This window comes from Elephantulus edwardii, unplaced genomic scaffold, assembly GCF_000299155.1.
Source record: "Elephantulus edwardii isolate Elephantulus edwardi_28Jun2011 unplaced genomic scaffold, EleEdw1.0 scaffold00016, whole genome shotgun sequence".
In the NCBI taxonomy this organism is placed as follows: domain Eukaryota; kingdom Metazoa; phylum Chordata; class Mammalia; order Macroscelidea; family Macroscelididae; genus Elephantulus; species Elephantulus edwardii.
Window position 1 is genome coordinate 17654431 of NW_006399766.1, and position 5781 is coordinate 17660211.

Here is a 5781-nt window from a genome sequence, read left to right on the forward strand (position 1 = left end):
GCCGCGGGTCTCCTCGCCACGTAACTTCCACGTCGGCTCGAGGCGGAGGAAGTGGGTGACGGGACGGTGGGGGACTCACCTCGGCGACACCGGCTCCTCGGAAAGCAGCTGTGACTGCTCCTTCGCTCCTTTGTCAGCGGCTTGCGGCTGCACTGCCTGCTGGGATACCGGAGGACTCGAATGCCACGGCTCTCACCCTCGAGGATGAGCTGCTCTGGGAAGAGGTGAAGGGGAGGGGACGGGGGCGGGGACGGGGCGGGGCCTCGCCGCAGCCACCTGGCCTCCGGGGGCTCTGTGCCTCCACGTTCTTCCTTCTCTCTCGCCTGACCTCCTGGCTCCTACCCTGACCTGGAGACTCACACAAAGCACTCTCTCTCCTTGCACTTGGTAAGAGGTCACCCTTGACTCCGCCCCTGCATATACACAAACACATCCAATAAGTACCCACGCCTAGTTGATTCTGCTTCTGAGATTTTGCTCAGCTCTTCTCCCTTCCAGGGTGTTTCGGCCCCATTACTTTGGGCTTGAACTGCAGCAGTTGCCCCCGGATTGAAGCCCTCATCCACTTTTGCCTTTTATCTACATTCTCTCCCTCAGAAAGAAACAGAAGGATTTAGCTACTTCGGGTGTGACCATGTTCCTGCTCGGCTTAAAACCCTTACTTGTCTCTGCAACACCAGTGGAACCAAGTCTGAGCCACTTTAAGTCTCTGTTGTTGTTAGTTATGTCAAATCCACTAGACTCATAGACCTTACAAAAATGGATCTGAACCGCGCCCTATCCTGCGCCATCTTCACCATCTCTGATATGCTCGAGCCCATTGTGTTTGACAGCCACTATGTTGATCCATCTCGTTGAGGGCTTCCTCATTTTTTTACCCTCCACCATTCCAAAGATGATTTCTTTTTCCAAGGGCTGGCCCCTTCTGACAACATGGCCCAAAGCAAGTGAAAAGGTTTCCCGGTGCTTGCTTCTAAGTAGCACTCTGCTTGCACTTTCTTCAACAGAGATTTGCTTGTTCTACTGGCAGTCCATGATAGTCAATACTCTTCTCCAACACCACAATTTAAAGTCATTGATTCTTCTGTCACCCTTATTGGTTTCCCAGATGCATAGGGAGCAGTTGAAAAGACTGTGGCTTGGATCAGACACACCTTAATCTTTAAACTGACATTCTTGCTCTTTAGCACTTTGGAGAGGTCCTTGACAGCGAATTTCTCCAATACAACAAACACATCTTTGGATTCCTTGACTTCTGCTTCCATTTGTGTTGATTGTGGATCTAAGCAAAATGAAATCGTTGACTTCTTTAATCTTTTTTCCATTTGTCATGATACCTGTTGGTGGGGACTTTTCCTGATATTGAGAGGTAATCCATATTGAAAACTAGTTTTATCTTCTGCAGCAAGTGCCTCAAGTCATCCTCACTTTCAGCAAGCAAGATTGTATCATCTACATAATTCAGATTGTTAATGAGTCTTGCTCTAATTCTGATGTCACATCTTTATTCATGTTGTTTGTTATGTGTTGTCAAGTCACTTGCAACTCATAGCGACCCTATGTACAAAAGCCCTAAATCCTGCTCTATCCTGTGCCAAACTCACTGTCTCTGATACATCTACTCCCATCACACCAATCACTGAATCAATCCATCCCATGGTGGGTCTTCCTCTCTTATGCTGTCCCTCCATTCTCCCAAACCTGATGTTCCTCTCCAAGGACTGGTTCCTCCTTGCAATACGCCCAAAGTATGTCCAGATGGAGGTTCATAATCCTTGCCTCCAAGGAGCAGCCCAGCTTCACCCTCCCCAGGACAAACCTATTTGTCCTCCTAGCCATCCATGGTAATTTAATACGCTTCTCCGGCACCACAGCTGAAACACATCAATTCTCTTTCTATCATCCCTAGTCATTGTCCAGCTCTCTGACAGATATAGCTCACAATTGCAAAGACTATGGCCTAGATCAGGCATACCTCAGTCTTCAGCCTGATGTCATTGCTCTTCAGTACTCTGGAGAGGTCCCTGACAGCTGACTTTACCAGTGCAGTTCGCCTGTTGATTTCCTGGCAGCTGGTACCAAGAGTGTTGATTGTGGAGCAAAGCAAACCAAAACTTAACAATCTCAATCTCTTCACCTTCCATTATGATGCTGCCAATTGGCCCAGTGGTGAGAATCTTTGTTTTCTTGGTGTTGAGTTTGAATCCATATTGAAGGCTTCAGTCCTTGATCTTCTGCAGCAAGCGTTTCAGGTCCTCCTCAGTTTCATCAAGCAGTGTTGTGTCACCTACAGATTGTTGATGAATCTTCCTTATTCACAGGGTCCAAATTTTTAAATTGTGTCCTCAGCATACATATTACATAGGTGCACATTTTTCCTGATTTTTAAACCATGCAGTATTCCCTTGTTCTTTTTGGACAACTGCTTCTTGGTCTATGTATAGGCTTCGCATTAGCACAACTAAGTCTCCATAATCCTTTTCCAGTGTACCAATGTTGTAGCTTAATCAGTTGGCCATTTGTAGAAGACAGTTGAGCCTGGCATAGCTCAGTCAACTCTGGCTAAAAAAAACAAACAAACAAAAAAACACAACAAACAACCAAACAAACTTCCTCTTAAAAGGAGGCTGTGAGAGCTCTCTCTGGAGGCCTAGTGGCAAGAAGCTGCACTGCAATCCCAGAGGTATGCGGTTTGAATCCACCAGATGCTCTACTGGAGGAGGGGCAATCTCCTCTTATACCAGTCAGATCCAATTTGACGGTATAGACACAAAAAAGAATTTTTTTTTTTAAAAAAAAAAAGGTTCTTTCATACGGACCTTGGAGATTCATTAGAGACAGAATTTTTAAAACTAATGATGTTCACAAAGGAACATAATTGTGTTCAGAACAGAAAGCAGTTTCCACAGAACTCCTCCCTACAAGTATTTATTTTTTAAAATTCAACCCAGTGCTTTAGAGTAGATCCTGACTAATCATGACCCTAAAGCACTAAGTAGAACAGCCCTATATGCCTTACACCTGAGAGCTGGACAATGAATAAGGAAGGATGACAGAAGAATTACCAATGCCTTTGAGTTTTGCTGCTGGAGAAGAGTCCTGAACATTCCATGGACTGCCGAAAGAACAAACAGGTCTGTCCCTGAAAGGGTGAAACCAATTTGCTCTTTAGATGCAAGGATGTTGAAGCACTGTCTCGCATACTTTGAGCATGTCAGCACCAGGAGGGACTAGTCCTTGGAAAAGGAAATCATGCTTGGAAGGGCAGACCCTGGATGAGATAGACTGACACAGTGACTGTGACAATGGGGTGAGGTGTGTGAGAGATGTGTGAATGTCTCAGGATAGAGCAGAGTTCAGAGCCATTGTTCAGTGTCATTATCTACGTAATTGACTGCATAGCACAGAACAGCAATCTTTATGGAGGCAGACTGTCACATGTTTCTCCTCTGAGGTGGCTGTTGGGTTCAAACTCCTGGCCTTTGGTTAGAAACTGAGTGTTTTAACCACTGTGCCACCAGGACCCTGTCTTTCTAAATATTGAGGCCCTGTTGCCCTACTCACCTTATATCAGCCACCACTCGTAAGCCTCTGCAAGTTTGTGTAAATATTCTCCCAAGCAGATTCCAGCAGAGCTTCCAGACAAAGACAGGCTAGGAAGAAAAGCTAATAAAAACTCTAAAGATCACCATGGTCCAATCCACAGGTAATCATGGGGATGGTGCAGGACCAGGCAGGATTTTATTCCCGTGTATATGGATCACTGGGCAGACTTGACTGCACCTAGCAAAAGCCTTACCCAATCAATGGATCACCAGTAGATTCTTGGGCTCGGGCCTCTGAGGCCCTTGCTCACAAATTCCCTCCTTAAATAATGTCCTGTTCTGTCAGTAAAATGTCTTCTTTCTCCTTCAAGGTCCATTGGAAATGCTATTCCTTCAATAAACCATCCAGGATCCTCCATGAGATCAGGTTCCTCCTGACCCATCATTGTACATCATTGCTTATTCTGTTGAGCCATTCTTCCGGACTCAGGTAATCATTCGCATGTCTGCCTTCCCCTCCTACCTAGCTTAGGACTTCCTCAGAACCACCCCATAGCTCCTAGTACAATATCTGGTCCAGAAAAGACAGCAACACAATTTTATGAAATCTTATGCTTTCTCTCCAGTGCATCTGAGACTCTAAGTAAGCCCAGAAAGGACCCCAGGCTGGGCCTCATGCAACAACCGCCCTGCCTTCCCTAGGATATCTCGATCTTGGCCTGGCCACGTGTTGCTTTTGCAAACACAAACTGGTTAGGCAGCAGAGCATTGCAAAAGCACCAGAACTTGTAGCCTTCCCCTACAGGTCAGACTGGTTTGTGGTACAATATGTGGATGCGGAAAATGTAACTGGTACAGCTCACTTGAGAATAATTTCACGGTGTCAGAGCAACGAACTGGGTTCCCACATGCAGGTAATTCTCCTACCTTTAGGAGGCTTTGGGCCTTTGGTTGCTGCAGGACACCTTTGGTCTCCACATCCCTTTAGGGCTTGTCTACATCTGTGTGATGCAATAGCACACATCTTTATTTGTGTTGTTCTTATGTGATTTAATGTCCTTTCTCTTCAATTATATTATAAGCTACACGCTGGTGGTGGTGTTTCCTTGAATTTAAAATGGAGACCAAGAGTCTTTGACCTGCTTGAGTTCACCAGGTTGGGTCACTGTCAAAGACAAACTGCTGGGGCACTGGGAATCTTGTAAGGACCCCTGGTTCCTCAGTGTTCAGTGTATTAGTTTTCTGTTGGGTCCTTCCGCAAAGCCTGACTGGAAATTGGTTGGTTTCATTGTCCATCGTTGGTCTCCCTGAACTCATCCTAGTTATTTATCAATTTTGCAATTAACATTGTTAGCCCACCAAACACTCCCAGAGGGAGAGATAATCGTTGAAACCCACTTCTGTTCTTCGTTTCTCCTCGAATCTCTCCCAAAGACAACATGTTGAATTTTTGTATTTTTTTATATCCTTCCCTTTCATTTTTAATCATTCGTTCCTATTTCATCACCCATCTTCTCTCTCATGCCCTTTCTCATACATGTGCACTGACTCATTTCATGTGCACTGGCCTAAACCATGTTTGGTTTTGATTGTCTTTGGACTGATTATGAAGGGTGAGTCCTGGGTGGTGTAAATAGTTAACATATTCAATTGCTAACCAAAAGGTTAAAGTTTGCAGTTCACCTAGAGTCATCTTGGGAGATAAAGCCTTGGCTTGCTTAGGGAGCTCTGGTGGACTAGTGGTAAGAATCGACACTGCAATCCCAAAGGCACATGGTTCGAATCTACCCCCAAATACGCAGATCCAATCTCCCAGCTTCTCTGTGGGAAAAGGATGGACAGTCTTCTCTGGAGTGATTAACTGCCTCTGAAAACCCACTGGAAGGTCAGCTGTGAGTACGTTCCAGCGAACAACAGTGTGTCACCATCACCTGCCTGCCAGTTTGCATACAATGGTGACTTTGACACTGCTGTGATGCTGGAGGTTATGTCAGCTGTATGTTGAATACCAGGAGGGTCATCCATGATGGGTAGGTGCAGCAGAGCTTCCAGGCTAAAGGGCATGGAAACTGGCTTTCCACAATTAGCCTATGAAGGTCAGAAGGATCACAACAGGACTTTGTCCACTGTGATGCTGGAAGATAAGCACAGGAGAAACAAGAGTCGGGAAAATCGTGCAGATAAAACTGAATTTAGTCAGGCCTGGTTCAAATTGGGTTGTGTTATTTTTTTTTTT

At 45.5% G+C, this 5781-nt stretch overlaps 1 protein-coding gene across 1 annotated transcript in view; it reads right to left on the reverse strand.

Annotated features, from left to right (window-relative positions):
* MOSPD1 (motile sperm domain containing 1) overlaps window positions 1–154 on the reverse strand; it is a 42922-nt gene extending 42768 nt beyond the window's left edge. The window contains exon 1 of the mRNA XM_006881813.1: window positions 80–154. The gene's annotated coding sequence lies outside the window, so the exon portion shown is untranslated. The remainder of the gene's footprint in view (window positions 1–79) is intronic.
* Window positions 155–5781: the final 5627 nt, after the last annotated feature.